We start from the raw sequence: 17,337 nt of genomic DNA, 5'->3' as shown, positions 1-17,337 counted from the left end.
TAGTCATAAAAATGGGGTTTCCTGGTAATGTTTGCACTTTATTTGAGAGGAGGAGAAGAAAACTTCTGCATTTGTAACTCTATTATTTGGGATACAGTTTTTGTAGTCATAAAAATGAGGCTTCTTGGTAACGTTTGTGCTTTGTTTGAGAAGGAAACCTGTGCCTTTGTAAGTATTTTGTTTTAGAAGCAGTTTTTTTTTAGAGTGGGGGAAAAAAGTGGAGCTCCCTGGTAATGCCATAAATTCCGAGCTGTCCTCCAGCGAGGCAGCACGATGCAGATACGACTTAATAAGATCACAAACTGAATTTGGGCGAAACAAGCGAGATTTACATTAAATTAGGAATTTTTAAAACCGATTTAGTTTGTTTTACTGAGCATTTGCTTAATAACATTTCGCCTCCTCGCAATCTTTTTTTTTTTAAAGCCAATAATTCGCCCGCGAAAGCGCCGGCACAGCCCGGGCGGGGAAATTGGAAGCAACAGCTCCCTCTCTGCATCCACCCGGCGAGGGGAAGGAATATTTGAGCTCCACGGGAATTTAATAAATCATCCCATTTCCTAATTTGATCATATTAGATGCTGATGTGGAAGGAGCATTGCGAATAGCAGCTCCTCATTAATATACATCAGGCCGGGGAGGGGGGGAGCGGGGGGTGCCGGTGGAGGAGGGATGTCACAGCTCCCCTTCCCGACTTTCCTAAGTGGAACAGGTTGATGTGATCCCGGGTGTGATTTGTCACTGTCTTGCTAAAATGGTTTGGGTCGAGTTATGGAGTCCAGAGAGCTGGTGGCTGATAAATCAAACGGGGATTGAGTGGACAGGAGGCAGTGATTGATACTGTGACAGGATATGAGGACAGGAATCTCCATCCGAGCACGCACGATATTGAATATGAGGAGGAAAATGGCCCTGGAGTATGGATATTATTCAAGGAAATGAGAATAATAATATCAGCTGGAAATTATTGCTGGCTGAAGATTAGGAGAGTTCTTATTAGAATATTGTGCTTCTGTGGGATGGGGAAGCTCAGCCCTCGTGTAATTCCCGGGTGGATGGAGCCGGGTTAATATTTTTGGAGTTTTCACTGTGATTGTTCTTGCAAGTTAATCATATATATATATGTAATCACATAGAAAATACTCTGCATCAGAACTCATAGCACAAATCTTCTAATTCACCGAGCTTTGAATAGAATTAACCCCCAAATGTTACCCTGTATTCCTTGATTTCCTGCAATCCTGTGATTACAGAGTATCCCACTATAATTGCCTTTAAATATGCAAGTTTGCTTTATTGTCTGCCAAGTGTTTTTGGCTTTTTGCTCTATGTTAAACTCCAGACTGCTGCTTTGTAATACCTTTAATGCAGTTCAGCTTAAAAACTGACACAAACTCCCCGAGTACATCTATAGATAGTGAAGGAGAGGAAATTTTAGCTGTAAAATAACGTGCCTGTGGCCCTGCTGCCTTTGGAGTGTCGCTGAAGGAGCTGTTTGATCAGTGTACAGGTTTTTTTCCCCAGTGTGTGTGTGTGGATACACATTTGCATCTTATTTCTTTACCGTCCTTCCAGCCTAATTAATTTAATATTGAAATGTGTGCAGTTGTTGCAGTCCAGGGGCAGGGACCTGCTTCTTTGGGGTGGCTTTGGGATAGACTTGGTTTTGGGCTGGAAAAGCAGCTTGTGGAGTGAAGCTGCCACTACTCAGCAATGTAAACTAGAATTAACCCTCAGAGCTTGGCAGAATTCTTTGTGTTTAGCAGTTAGAATTTGTACTATTTAAGAGCAGTGCAATGGGAAAGGAACCATTAAATAAATCATAGTAAAATCCCACCGACTTCTCCTTTGGTCTTTGAGAATTTCCTTTTTTAATATCTTCTTATCCATTGCTATTATATGTTTTAGTGAAGGGTCAGTATTGCACAGTGAAATGTTAACAGTTGTTAAAGATATTATCATTGAGTGCTTTTGTGTTTGTGTTACTTGAAATGGGTCTCTCTTCAGTTAATCTCTCTTTTCTCCATACATCATATTATTTTAGAGGGGTATTAATGTGCCAGAGTCTTTCCAAATTAAAACCTGGCTTATCAGCTGATAAAAACTGTTGGATCAAGACATGATCTATGCTAAGTTGTATTCAAAATACAGATTTTACTTACAGGCTGTAATGGAATGGCTCAATGTAGTTGTGTAAAATTAGAAGGCTGATATTAAGGATGTCGTGAAGAAAGACTAAATGTCAGTCTGATGCAGATGTCTGGTTTAAAGTTGATTAAAACTTTAATCAAGAGCAGAGGTGCTGCTGTGGGACCAAATGTTAGCACAGGTGATGTTCCAGGAGAAGGGAAGGGAATGAAGGGAAGGTTTTTTGGCCTGACCATCCCAAAGCCATCACACAGGGTGGGTTTGTTTGTCTGATCAGGAGGAGATGGAAGGGAAATTTGAGGAACAGCAGCAGAACTGGAACAGGGACTGGGACAAACACAACCCTTCCTCTGCTGGAAGAAACAAGAACTGACCAGACAACTGCAAAGAACAAGGTTGGGCACACATAGAGAAGCTCTTAAAACTCCTCATCTATAAAAATACTTTGAAAATACCTCTTCTGGAAATGGATCCAAGGATTTTCCAAGGAGAAGCAGACAGGAGTTCCTATCAAAAATCAAACAATGCTATTTAATCAGCATATTGCTTTGGAAATTCCAACCCAAGCCATTCCATGCTTCTAGGATTGCTTATTTTTTTTTGCCTGGTTGTAGCTACTGGAGCTACTATTCCTTTAAAGTATTGATCTGCTCCTTAGGATATTTTTTACTCCTGTCCTTGCTGCACAAATTAACACATTCATGTACAACCAGCTGTACAGACCCACATGATTATGCAAGGAGTCAGTGTAAATATTACATATTTTTTTCTCTTCTTACTGGTGGGAAAGTTGGAAGCCTCTGGTCCATTAGAACCTATATTTAATTTATATTAATATATATTTAATTAAGATACTGTAGCATTTCTCCCATGAAACTTCAAATAAAGTGAAATTCAGATTGCTGAGTTTTGCTCATGTGATCTTTAGTTTTTCTGTGGTTGGTAACATCAAATCATGTTTGTTTTCCCCCAGTATGTCAAAACCTATTTAGGCTCCTGTTGAGTTCCAGGTTGTGTCACCAAATAGTCTCTAAAAATCCAGTTTTTAATTGCAATAATTGACTTTTTCTAACTGGAACCGAGCAGTTTGTGTCCCTGGCTGTCCTGGGAAGCCATGGAGGTGAAGCACTGGAGATGTCCTGGAGCACCAACCCCCCCACGAGCCCGTTCCCAGCCCTAATTGACCGCTTGGGGAAATTAAACTTCCCAAGGCAGTGCCGAGGGCCCTGCAGTTATCAGTGAGGGCACAGAGCTGCCAGGGACAGGGCCTTTGATGCCTTTCATTGGGATAAAACAAAAAACCAGCCTTAAAAAAAGCTGTGAATGCATAAGTGCTGTTCATTTAGACTGAGCCTCGAGCCTCATTACACAGAAACTTGGTTTCTGAGCGGTCCAGGTGTTGTGGGCACAGAACGTGTTTGGAGTTGAGCTGCTTATTTTTGGAAACCCTCTTATTTCTCCCTTTGGGAAAGGTGGATGTGCAGGTTGGTTTATTTTAGCTCTTCAGTTTTTTCTGTTTGGGAAAGGCACTCAAGAATATGATCCCTTGGTGGAGGATTGGTTTTGATTTCAACATCTCTCCATTCTGAACCATCGTGTATTTTAACTGATTATTTTTAATCTTCTTTTTCTTTGCTCCCAGAGCTCTGGCCATGAAATAGAATCTGTTTTCTTGCTGCAGAGCTCGTGTTTCTGGAGCAGCTCTGCAAACCAATATAGAGCAGATGTCTTAGGATGCTTTGGGAATCTTAGACCTTCACTCTCTGCTGGGTAAATTGTTGCTCTTCCCAGAGATGGTTTCTAGGAGTGAAAGAGTGAAATCAGAGTGAATTGAAGTGAATTGAAGGAGTTAAATCAAAATATGAGCATCAATTTATTGATATTATTGATATGATGCTAATATATAAACTATATTATAATATAGTTTATGTATTAAGTGTATTAAAATATTATATATCATAATGTACCATAATGTATATTATGTATAATGCATAATATTCATACACAACTAATATAACAATATTATTAATATAGTTATGTTGTCACATAGCTATTATTTACTTATATGTACTTATTATTATATTTATACTATTATAAGTATTATTGATATATGAAAATAATGGAATTTAGTAGTAAAAATTTACTGTTTCCTCTATTCCCATCTTTCATTCTTTTTAATTCTAATAACACATGGCAGTAACAGAATCTAATTCAAGATGCTGGCAAAAAACCTGTGTTTCTGTCAGAAAAAGTGGTTTACACTATTTTTGCTGTGGGACTCATCAGAATATAAAGAACCTGAGCAAGAGAAACAGTTGTCGTGTAGAAGAAGAACACAAGGAGCTGTCAATCCCATGTATTCCAAGAAATCAGCCTGAATGTTGCTGGATGTAGTGAGGTCCATCCCTGAGGTTGTGGGTGCTGGAGTGAGGGGATGGCACAGCCCTAATGCAGCTTCCTGGGGGTGATCCAGGAAGGGCCTGGAGTGATGGAAGGGGAATGGCTTTAAACTGGAAAAGAGTGGGTTTAGGTGGGATATTGGGAAGAAATTCCTGCCTGTGAGGGGCTGGAATGGATTTCCCAGGGAAGCTGTGGCTGCCCCATCCCTGGGAGTGTCCAAGGCCAGGCTGGACAGGGCTTGGAGCAACCTGGGCTGGTGGAAGGTGTCAATATTAATTTAATATTGAAATGTGTGCAGTTGTTGCAGTCCAGGGGCAGGGACCTGCTTCTTTGGGGTGGCTTTGGGATAGGCTTGGTTTTGGGCTGGAAAAGCAGCTTGTGGAGTGAAGCTGCCACTACCCAGCAATGTAAACTAGAATTAACTGAGGCTCAACCCTCACAGCTTGGCAGAATTCTTTGTGTTTAGCAGTTAGAATTTGTATTATTTAAGAACAGTGCAATGGGAAAGGGGCCATTAAATAAATCATAGTAAAATCCCACTGACCTCTCCTTTGGTCTTTAAGAATTTCCTTTTTTAATATCTTCTTATCCATTGCTATTATGTGTTTTAGTGGAAGGTCAGTATTGCACAGTGGGACTGGATGGGCTTTCAATTCCCTTCCCACCCAAACCATCCTGTGATTCCATGATTCTCTATAAACCCCCATCTGTGCCCTGGAGTTCTTTGCTCCCTTTGGTCCAGGATTTCAGCCTTTGCTCCGTAGCAGGACCTGGCTGTGTGTGAGCAGGACAGTCACTGCTGCACTCAGGGCTTTTGGTACCTTTCAAACAAATTTTATCCCAGAAAAACCAATTGTCCTTCGAGATCCAGGTGGGCAGCTTCTAATTTTGGTGGTGTGATGACCAAAGTGAGCTTTGGGAGGGGGTTCATGCCAGATAAAGCTGAATAAAATTGGGATACTGTGACTCTTCCCTGACTGTCCCTTTCATCCTTTGGTGCTGGTTCTCCCACATCTGAACTTTGAGACACTTGGAGTTTTCCAGTTCCCAAGGGAAGGCACTGAGTCTCCCAAAAAATCCAAGAGCCAGAACATGGAGAGCTGATAACGCTTCATCTGGTCCTAATCCAGGTTTATTGGCATCAAACTTTGGCAAAGCTGCACTTGACTTCAGTGATTCCAGATTTTACTGAGGTGTGATGTTACAGGAAGAAAAGGTTATCAAAAAAATGGGGATAATTTCAGGCACATGTCGAGTTTTTGTCCTTTTGCTGTTAAAATAGGGTTTGAGTAACTTATGTGAGAAAAAAAATTGATGCTAAATATGTGATCACATTAGGGAAAAATGTGAAAACTTGTATTTGTTTGCACGTTATGTAACTGGAGAGAGATTTATTTAAATATAATGGGTATGTAAAACAATTAAAATCTAGGAGAAGATTGGAATTTAACATCTATACTGTAATTTTAAGCATAACTAACATATTTTGGTTGCATTCTTGTAGATTTTTTTTTTTTAATAGAGAATTTTTAAGTTTTCTGCAAATATTTATATGCAAACCCATAAAGTCCTGTGAAACATATGCTTTCAATCTGGAGTTGATTATCCATAAATATTCCTTTAAGAGAGTCTCCAGTTGTGGCTTTCATTGGGTCGTATCATCTCCTAGTAATGCAAAGTGAAAATCTCTCAATGAATTGAAAGGTTTAGATTATGCTCAGCTGAAATAATGATTTAAACTTTTGTTGTAATTCTGTGCCGCTGATTTATATCCTGGAAGTGAAGGCAGGGGCAGTAGTATGGTTTTATTATTTTAAATTATTCATACACTCTTAGATATCTATTTTTCTTCCCTAGTTTTTGCTTCTCCTCTGTGAAAACATGCGGGGATGAGCTGTATTGTGATAGAATTTAAATTAATCTGTGGCTTAGCACTGAAAATCTGTTCCCAGCCCATATCAAAAAGATTTGCTAAAAGTTTGCCTGTTGAAGCTCTGAGCTTCTTGATTGGAGAACGGGGAAAAAAAACCCGAGAAACCCCTTTTCCTATTTTTCTCCTATATAGTCTTCTTGAAGTTCTTCCAAATTAGATTTTAAATGCCAATTAGGAGGTTGAATATACTAAAATAAAAGCAAATACAACCAAAATGGCCTCACCTTATGGCTAGTTAGGCTTCCTCTCTCAAAAGCAGAAACCTTTGCTCTGAGCGCGGCTTTGAGAGAGAGATCCAGCCTAATGAACACATTAATTAGAACCATAACTATTTATAAGATAATTAGAAACGAAGCCCGGTAAACCGGGCCCTTTTTCCTTGCAATTAATGGAGGATTAATTACTGGAGGTAATGAAGTGGATTTTTTTCTTTTCCAGCGCGGGGAGGTGAAGTACAGAGATGCGCGAGGCTTTTGTGAAGCGCCGCATAATTATCGCGGGGGCCCGGGCTGAGAGCGCTAATCAGCGGCGCCGCATCATTATGGATGCACTTAAAAAGCCTCCCCCGCCAAAATCACTGCCTAATTATTTCTAATTGGCAGGAGCCTGTGTAGTCATTGAGCTGTTTGTAGCCATTTTAAGGTTCATTTAACTATCCTCGGGGCCATGTGATAGATGAGGAAGGGGGGGGGGGAAGAAAAAGCTGCCCCGGCCTCGGCTGGCGCCGTTAATCAGGTTTGGTGGGCTCGGGTTTGAAATGCATTTGCTCGTGCAGAGGTCAAAACCCGAAGTAGTCCAAGCGAAGTTTGGCTTTTTGAAGCCACTTGACTGCATTCATTAGCAATTAGTAAAATAATTGTGTGTGTCGCTATATTTGGATTTCCACGCGACTCGGGGCCCTTTCATCGCCGGCCCTTCTTGTGGCATATTAGCTTCCCTGGAAAGCAAATATTCTTCCAACAGACCCTTTTAGCAACTTCAGTGCGGTGGCATATGTTCAGATCCACTCCTTTCTTCGCTCATTTGTTCCCTTAAACAGCGCCCAACATTTCAACGCGAGTGTCTCGTTTGCTCCCGATTGATTCCCCGGTGGAAGTTTCTACCCAAGGACAACATTTTGGGGCTTTTAAGGGTGTCTCCGAGGAATTAGTCATGAAGCATTAAGAGAGCAGTCAAATCTGTGACGTTTCCCTGAGTTTGGCAGTTAGGAGCATCTATTTCCAAGATGTTGACAGCTCTGGATATCCAAGGAAACTGTGTAAGAATCCCGGTTGTCTGAAAACTCCTCCTCGGGCTGGGGCACTGCCACCATCAATAATGTTGTGCCCATCATTCCAAAGTGCCCCTTTTGGAGATGTTGTAATTAGGGTGGAGTTGCTTTATCTCCTGCTGTCAGATTTAACGTGACATCCCATTAGGAAAGTGTCTGGGAAAGTTCTCCGGGAGCGCGTTGGCCTGGTGGGCGTAATCAGGACCATGTGGGGGGTGTTGTGAGCCTACACGAGCCACTCACACAGCTCAAGAGGACACTGCTGAGCAAATTGGAGGCTAATAAAACACAGGGCAGCCTTGCTGGTTTTGCCACAAAAAAAATGTGGTTCTGGTAGTTTAATGTTAATACAGAACCTGAACAGTTATTCTTTAAACTTATGGTTAAAGTGTGAGGTTGGCTGAAAATAGTTACTCAGTAAAAACCAACAGAAGTGTCATTTATTAGTGAAATGTTAGCCCAAATAAGAGATATTAGTCCAAATAAGAGAATGGGAATATCCTGATTGCCTGTGGTTAATCAGCCCACCCTTATGTTAAATTATAACAGGAAAGTGCCAACCAGGGCTTGAGCTCTTCATGCTCTTGGCAGGATCAGGGAGAATCCAAAAGAGAACTTTAGGCCCAAGGACTTGGAGTTGGATTAGCAGCAGGAACCAATAGGTGTGAAGAAGAAAGAAAGTTGGGGAGACATGAAAAATTCACACCAGTAAACCAAGTGTCTGCTCACGGTGTCACCGTGGGCAAAGGGACATCAGGGACTCCTGGAGAGGCACTGGAAGGTGCCAGAGGGGTGACAGGTGAGTTTTCCCTGTTTATTGTGGTGTTAATTTAATATATGTTACACCTTTCCATCCTGCAATCTCCTCATGTTCCCATTCCCTCCCCTCCAATGTCCCCGTGGGGGTGTTGAACCTCTGGGAGTCGGGATGGGGCTCTTGGGAAGAGAACTGGGGAAGGCTTGGAGTGACCCACAGGTAGTGGTTTATTTTTGGGATTCCTTAACTACATCATTTGGATAATATTCTCAGTGCTGGAAAGAATAGAGTTTCCATTTTAATTCCAGCCCCCAGGTTTGGGAGTGGAGCTGAGGGTGGGACAGGAGTGATGCTGCTCTGTCATTGTTTCCTGGGGTTGGGAGGTTCCTTTGTGTTTTAAACAAAAAAAACAAAGCTTGGAAGAAAATTCCATGAGGATCTTTGTTAAACAAAGGCATAGGTATGTAAAAATCACATTATAATTGCTCTTTTTACCCATTTAAATTGGGACTGACACCAATTAGTTTGTGCTCAGCATCATCAGTTGATCACAACAGTCATAACACATTTTAAAGGGTAATAATCAAGTAGTTTTTTTGCTTTGTTTATTTTTAAACAATCCAAATTTTCTTGTTTCTCTTTCTGGTATGTTTTATTTTACAGTATTTTATGTAACAATTGCAGGTTCTATAATGAAAATACTTCTGTGGGTTTTTTTTTTTTGAATACTAAGTGAAATTTTCAGAGTTTCTTCCCTCCCCTTCCTTGGAGTTTTTAATTAGTCATTAGAGTTGAGATTTGGGAAGGACAGAGCAGGGTTAGAGGTGATAACTCCCAGTAAAGCAGATTTTTGGGGCTGATAAACCTGGCAGCTCCATATTCCTCATCAGTCTTCAGGAATGAAGCTGTTCAATATTCATTCAGGAGAATATTAAAACCAGACCAGGCTTCCCTCTATCTACCTTGTGTTTGGAAAATACAGAATATTACAGCAAGATGCATCTAACCTGCATGTAAATTAGAAAATTATCGTTGCATTTTATAGAATGTGCACTGGAAAATGGGAAAATATCCAAACTGTTTATGATGTGCCTTCAAAAGGTTTTGAGTGTATGGTGTGATAGTTTTGAGCTTTTTTGTGTGTGTTTTTAAAGCCTTTTTATGACTGAATTTTCAGAGCCTTGATCCTATAGTCAAGTTACAGCAATTTTCATGAACAATGTTAAGTTTGTTTTGGTTTTAGCTTGGGGAAAACAAGGTGAGATCCTAAAAGTCTTTTCTATATTCTTCATACAACTTCTGTGGTGAAAATTATAAGTGGAATACCTCAGACCTCTTTCATCTCCTAAAATTTACACCTAAACTGTTTGGTTATCCCTGAATTAATGAAAAAAATTGCCACTTTTCTTAATTGTGAACACGGGAATGGTTTGATTTGTTATCAGTCAAGTAAAAGCAACTTTTCATTTAAGTGTCATTTTAGGTCATGGTGTGAATGGAGTCAGTCCCAGTGTTCCCAGTCTCCTACATTAGGTATTTATTTCTAGGGACAAGCAATGCCTTATTCTTGTCTATAAGCAGGGTTTTTTTCTTTTTAAATGGTGCTGTGACTTGAAGAATGAGAAATATTCAGATTTTTCCCCTATTGTTTCAGTTTTGGGTCCGTGCTGGTGGTACCTCCCTGTTTGAGTGCCTCATGTAGACACTGATGGTGCTTGTCCTGCTCTGGGTTGGTTTTTTGGGGGTAGTTTTGCAGGTTTTAAACACTTTTATTATCTGTGGATATAAATATCACAGCGTCCTGAAGCTCAAACCACCATTGGGGCCTCAGTTTGAGGGGTTTTACCACCACAAAACCTGAAATCCTGCTCTTGTCCCAGGCAGACAGAGGAGCAGCGTTTTCCTGTCGCTGATTTGAACCGAGGCACGAGGGAAGTGGAACATTTCAACCTCCAAACCTCTCCTTTCTGCTCCTCAGCATTTCACCACAATATCAGAGGTGTTGTCAAATTTACAGCAAATAATTGCCTGGGCAGTGATTCCATCTGGACAATGGATCTGACCCTTTTTCAGGGCTCTGTGATACATCCAGATCCTCCTGTTGTGGCAGATGCAGAGTCACCAGAGAGGAATATTTGGTGTATTTATTTAGGGTCCTCAAAGGAAGCTGGACCTTTGTTTTCCCAAATAGCTTCCAGCTGTATCAAGGATGGAATAACTACTCGTGTGTGTATAAATTCATTACAAAGTCTGATGGATTCATTTGCTAATAGAATTTGTTACTTTATTCCCTCATGAAGAATTCAAGTTTTCCTCCCCCCTTTTTTTTTTTTTTGAAGGATGTAAAAAAAGATGTAAAATGTCTTTCCTACAGGATTATGCAACTTAAACTTTCCTACAGCTCGTATTTTTCTGGTTGCTTTTTCTTCAGACTAAGCAGTGGCAGTTCTGGAATTTGGTTGGGAGAGGAAGGAATTTCTTGGTGGCATCTTTGTGTGGCAAATCAACAACTGTTTTGCTCTTGTCTCGTTGGTCAAGGAGGTTCAAAACTCCTGGATGAGCAGGAGACAAGTTGGATGTTCCCAACTGATTTGAGCTTTTTTTTGTTTTGCTGTCAGATTATTGGAATATATTTACTTCTCTTATCAACTTTGGGGTCATATGGGAGTTTAATATACCTGCAGGTGGATATTGAATACATTTATGTAGGTGTATGTGATTTTATGCCCTTGAACTCTAGAACTTCCAGACAGCTTTGGATGAAAAAGGACAGGGAATCAGAGGGGTAGCTTTTCACTTAATTTATTTAATAGCCAGAACAATGTACTATCTTCTGTTTCTTTGTTATTTTATCCCCTAAAGTTTATTCCAATTAAATTCCATTCTTTTCTGCTCAGTCATGACATGGTTACAGGGATGCAGAGTTAGAAAAAAAGGCCTGTTTTGGGGCAGACTCTAAGAACATGTGAGAGAAATTCATGTTATGTAAAACCAGGTGTGTTCTGAAAGGGATGGTCCTAATTTGGGGTGAAATGTTAGCAAAGAGAGGCAGTTTGAGTCTTCCCACAGATCAGCCCTGGAAATGAACAGTGCATCGTGTTTCCCTCATGAAGATGAGGCTGAAGATCCTCAGATCCTGTGGAGCAGTTGTATCCAGGGCAGTTGGTGACCTCTGTGTAAGCTGAATCATGGAATCCCAGACTGGTTTGGGTTGGAAGGGACCTTTAAAACTCATCCCATTCCACCCCCTGCCATGGGCAGGGACACCTTCCACCAGCCCAGGTTGCTCCCAGTCCTCTCCAGCCTGGCCTTGGACACTTCCAGGGATCCAGAGGCAGCCCCAGCTTCTCTGGGCAACCTGTGCCAGGACCTCACCACCCTCCCAGGAGAGAATCCCCTCCTACCTTCACTGATGGAGTGAAGTTCCCAATTCCAGCAGATTGGTGGGAGCTGTTCTCCCAGCTGTTCTCCCATCCCAAATCCCAGCCAGTATTGCCCTTGCTTTGGCCACAGCTGCTCCCACAGTCCTGCCTCTGCATAAAAACCCGTTGAAATATCGTGGATGGAGTTTTCCACCCAGTTATTGACCTGCTGGAGTTTTTCCAGCTCTTTGGTGCCAGCCTGGTCGAGCTGAGCCGGAGTCCCGGGTGTTGTCGGCACTGCACATGGAATCTTTCCAGAGGCTCTTTGTAGGATAGTCAAGGTGCTGTGGCAGAGGAGGCACCTTCATCTTCCCTGGAAGTCAGGTGGGGTGGCCCAGGAGGTTTGAGTCTGGAGAACTGGATTTGTGACAAACCAACTGCTGGAGAACAAGCAGCACCTCCAGTGGTGTCCCCCCTCAGGTCTCCTCTCCAGCTGCATCCCTGAGCTCTCTGTGCCAGCTTTCCAGTAACTGTTGCTTTTCCAAGTTCCATCTCACAGGGGTTTTATCTCCTCCCACATTTGATTATGTGATTAACAGAATTTAGAGGTGCAGAACTGTTTGTTGCCAGGCTGAGTTGGTGGCTGTGTCTGGTGAATCCATTTTCTCAGCTCTGCAAACGGGGCTCTTGGTTGTCCCAGGGATTGTATTTGCTTCATCCTGCTTTTCCCTGGCACCAGGGATGATATTTTTTTAAATCTTAAATATCCCCTTATTCTGAAATGTGTTTTTTCGCTTACCAACTGTCCAAACTGCTGGATTGAAACAACTTTTTTCCTCTTAGCACCAGTCTCCTTTCAGGCTTAAACTCTGACTCTGCTGCTGCCTAGTTTTGTTTTCACCCTCTTTATATTTAACAATAAATACCCTCCCTTATTATCTATATTTAACTCCCTCAACTACATGCATTTTCAAATTGCAGACTAATAATGACCTGACATGTGTTATAGATGTACCATATTCCCATTAAATATATATATAGTATTAATAATTTATCTGCCCTGAACGACTGCAATTGATATTTGAAATTATTTTACCTTTCCAATAACTTGTACATGATTTTTTTTTCCTGGTGGTGAAGTTGAGTTAAACAAGAAACTTTCTCTTAATATGCTTTGAAAGAGAACATGGCATTTTTCTGCAGTTCCTTGTGTGTTTGCACTCTATCTTTATTACCAAGGTGAATGTCCAGGTTTGATGCAGAGCAGTTGTGTCTCATTGTTCTGGCCCAGACTTTGGATTTATGGCTCAAGTATTAATTTGTTGGGTTTGTTTGTGGCTATTGAGCCAATAATAATCTAATTAGGATTGTGGCAGGTGAGAGACACGTGGAAGAATTCCAGGACTTGACATGTCAGGAACGTTCATTGCAGTGGGGGGGTTGCTGTTTGCCAACAAAATACATTATTTTTTCATAAATTGTCCTTCACTGGAAGAGCTCAAAGAAGAGAAAACAAGCACTGTCTTGTTTTTGGCCTCTAACTCCTCTTTCCTTTCAAAAAGCCTCTCAGTGACTCTTTTCCAGTTGTAGGGTTTTGCACAGATTAGATTGGCCCTCTCAGATATAGTTCAGAGCTTTAGTGCAAGATAATTGGGGAAATACTAAACGCCACTGACCTCATTTCCTTCAGAACAATGAAAATTAATAGTTGCAGGTTTTATTAGGCTGATATTCCAGATGTAGTGTACATTTAATTAAGTGTAGTTTCCTTTTGCTCATGGTATGTGTCTCTGCTTTCTGTCGCAAATTCTTTCTAGTTTTACAGTTTTCCACATGTTTTCTTTCACCATTTATGATTTTTTTTCAAAGCGGAGCTGGGAGGATTTAAATCACTTTAGCATGCAGCAAAACAGTTCCCATTCAAACAATAAACGCCATTTTAAAAAGCCTTTAGATCTTCTGGCACTTCATAAATATAAATGTATAAAAACATTATGCAGTTGTAGTGCCCACCTGCTAATTAAATGCAGATTTCCTCCAACTTGTTTTAAAATCCGCTTATTTGTTTCAACTCCGTCTCTGCTCTGGATACATATGGCCCTTGTGAAACTAATTACGCTTATGGAGCAGCTGGGAAATTTAGTGCAACTAATTTTATCCAATATTTTACATTTTAATTGATTACCTGTGAAGAAATTAGCAAATTAACACTTATTGTGCAGTCGCTGAATGGGCTTTTATGGAGACTTTGGGTTTTTTTACAAGCGGCCCAATGGAGTAAAAAGCCCCTTTCCCAGGGCTGGAGGTGGGGAAGGGATCGGGGGAGCCCGGATTATCCGGGGTGGGAATTTCGGGATCCCGAGCCATGCCAAGCATCTGCGTGTTCTGCAGCTCGGACATGAAAAGCAGCTTGGAAAGTAATGGCTTTTCACAGAATTTTTGGGAACATATGGGCTTATCTGGATCTAAGGGCTCTTTGAAGAGCTTTGAACTTGACTAAATGACTTAACCTTTGGCTCGGTGGGTGGGTGTTGGTGGGTGTCACTTTGGGGGAAGGGGGGGGTCCCCCTGCTGCAAATTTACTCTCCAGCTTCATTTTTCTTCTTTTCCTCCGGTAGTTCTATAATTTGAACGTTTTGGGACTTGCTGTAATAGGACTAATCGTGATTCTTGTAATTTTTCAACAGTAATAAAATGGGAAATCTTTCTTCTCTGTCAGATCTGTGGACTTTTGTTCTTGTTTAGTGATGAATTAGTGACACAGATGACTCTTTGTAGCTCCATTTGATCAAGTTTTATCTTTATTTCCTGTTCTGTAGATCTTGCAAGATACTTTAATAGGAATTAAAAGGGGGCTTAGGGAAGGGGGGAGAGGGATTTCACAAGGGCATGGAGGGATAGGACAAGGGGGAGTGTGCTGGAGCTGAAGGAGGGGAGGTTTAGATGGGATATTGGGAAGGAATTCCTGGCTGGGAGGGTGGGGAGGCCCTGGCACGGGTTGCCCAGAGAAGCTGTGGCTGCCCCTGGATCCCTGGAAGTGTCCAAGGCCAGGTTGGAAAGAACCTTAAAGCTCATCCAGTGCCACCCCTGCCATGGGCAGGGACACCTTCCACTAGCCCAGGTTGCTCCAAGCCCCGTCCAACCTGGCCTTGGACACTCCCAGGGATGGGGCAAAGAACTTTGTACAATGATGGAAAATCCAGGAAAACTCCTCTTTGGAGGAGTCTGTGGAGCAGAATTCCCCATTTTTGAGAAGCTCCTCACTCATATCCCGTTGACACTCACCTGCCTTCCTCACCTGTGTCCCTGAGACAGGGAACACAAACTGTGTCAGGGGTTTCCTGGAAGTGTGAAACCCGAAGGGGAAACAACCATTTGGGCTCTGGGATAATGGATTTTATGGTGTGAGGGGTTGCACATGAAACAACAGGGGCAGCTTCTGGAAAGAAAACTGTTTGTCAGTTTGGCAATGCTCCTGTAAGGGCAGCACCACACATTTGATGCAATAACTCTAATTTTTCAAAGCTGTTTTCTATATATAAATGTCACCTGCCACTAGTTCTACTTAGACATGGGAACCAACAGGAATCTGGGGTTGGAGCATCCTGAGCTGAATTTGTTGTCTGTACCTACAGAAGGAATATGTGTAATCAAGTTCAGATTTGAGCTGAGAAATTCTATATTTTAGATTCCTCAGTTATTCCTGCTTGAAGGAGTACACCCTTAAGTGAGGCATGGCCTTGCATCAATTACAGGTGATTTGTGTTGCTACAGGACTCCTTTTTTTGTTTGTTTTGGTTTTTTTTTTTGGTTTTTTTGGACTTTGCATCTTACCTTCAGAGTTCTGAGAAATCAGGGTTACCTGGGAATGGTGAGTTTGGGGCAGTGCTCTGTAAATCTCTGCTGCCTCATCACAGTGAAACACCATCTTTGTGCCAAGCAAAAATTAGATTTAATATCCAGAATAATTTCTTAGGTCGAAAATTCCTCTACCTGAGGACTAAGAATGAACGGATAAATCTGCGATGACATCCTAAAAAACCCATTTTGGGACAGAAAAACTGTTTTTCTCTGGTTAATAACACACCAGTCAGGGGTTAATTTGATCTGCTGGACGAGTGTTAATAGTGGGAGCAATAATTGGGGATGTGGTGCTGCAAGGTGGCAGCTGCTGAGGGAAACCTGAGCCCAGGTTTGACCTCTGGGCCTGGGCTGGAAAGTTCCTGGCAGGAACAGGGGCATTAACCCCCATGTGCTGGACAAATTCCAGGCTCAGGAACAACATTCTGCCCCAATGTAATTTATGGCTTCATCTGGAGGCAGGATTTGCTTTTTCTCAGCCTATTGTTGAGTTTTATTAAGCAGTTGTTGCTTTTGAACCGGAGTGATTTTTTTTGTGTGTGTGATTTGGCTTTTAAAGGCCTTGGGAGTTTTGCATTCCAAGAGGTGCTAAAGACATTTTTTTTTATGCTGTTTTTAAAATTGTCCTTCCTCCATTCCTCTTGTTTTTCCACGAGGTACCATCAGAACTTCTATAGGATTGTGGAATCCCAGCATGGTTTGGGCTGGAAGGACCTTAAAGCCCATCCAGTTCCACCCCCTGCCACGGGCAGGGACACCTTCCATAGATGTTGTTCAGATGTTCATTGGAATAAAAACTAACCCAAACTTGACTGGCTGTTTTCCCAAATACTCCTTTTCTGCTCATGTAGCATGGAAAAGGTGCATTGATCCGTGATAAATTATTAAATAAAATTTAGAAACTCTTCCAAAAGAAATTCAGGAATAATGAAAAAGTTTTTTTTGGATACATCTAGAAACAATCCTAATACTTCTTGATCTTTTTTTTCAATGAAGTTTATCAGGAACAACATAAATTTATCCCAGAGGAATGGATAACATGGTTGAGAATGGAGTGTCCTATGTCCATGTAGGAACTCAACTGAGAAACTCAAGTTATGAGTCGTGGTAACCAAACCCCAAAGAGATGCACAAACCCCTGCACCTGTGGGCAGTTTCTTGTATTACTGGGCCTCCAAAGTTGGAATATTTTTATATCCATATAATATATTTATATATATATATAAAATATTATATATATATTTATATAATATATATAATTTTATATTTTCTAAATTGACCAAGTCCAGCCATCAGGAGGTTGGTTTGGACCCATCACTTCAGATTTTTCTGGGTCTTGTTGGAGCAAAACAGTGATAATGGATTTAATATGTAAATACACAGTAGCAACTGTAAATGCTTTATTTTCCAAGCTGAACTGATTAGAACTCAAGAATTTAAAGTTTAATATTCCGGGAAAAATCCCTTTTCCCTTTTCCCTTTTCCCTTTTCCCTTTTCCCTTTTCCCTTTTTTCCCTTTTTTCCCTTTTTTCCCTTTTTTCCCTTTTTTCCCTTTTCCCTTTTCCCTTTTCCCTTTTCCCTTTTCCCTCTCTTCCCCAAGATTAAT

At 41.3% G+C, this 17,337-nt stretch overlaps 1 protein-coding gene and 1 long non-coding RNA gene across 5 annotated transcripts in view; one reads left to right on the top strand and one right to left on the bottom strand.

The window, feature by feature from the left end:
- Window positions 1-17,337, top strand: part of RSRC1 (arginine and serine rich coiled-coil 1) — a 108,064-nt gene that overhangs the window by 8,932 nt on the left and 81,795 nt on the right. The gene's annotated exons all lie outside the window — the stretch shown is intronic.
- Window positions 3,745-4,744, bottom strand: LOC113968808. The gene is made up of 2 exons (XR_003534654.1): window positions 4,447-4,744; window positions 3,745-3,948 (listed from the first exon to the last, which is right to left on the bottom strand). It is a non-coding gene; the product is annotated as an uncharacterized LOC113968808 (long non-coding RNA).

The sequence above is a fragment of the Neopelma chrysocephalum genome, unplaced genomic scaffold (assembly GCF_003984885.1).
Source record: "Neopelma chrysocephalum unplaced genomic scaffold, ASM398488v2 Primary Assembly neopelma1_69, whole genome shotgun sequence".
Classification (NCBI taxonomy): domain Eukaryota; kingdom Metazoa; phylum Chordata; class Aves; order Passeriformes; family Pipridae; genus Neopelma; species Neopelma chrysocephalum.
The sequence above is the reverse complement of the archived record's forward strand: the minus strand, read 5'-3'. Positions and strand labels throughout refer to the sequence as shown.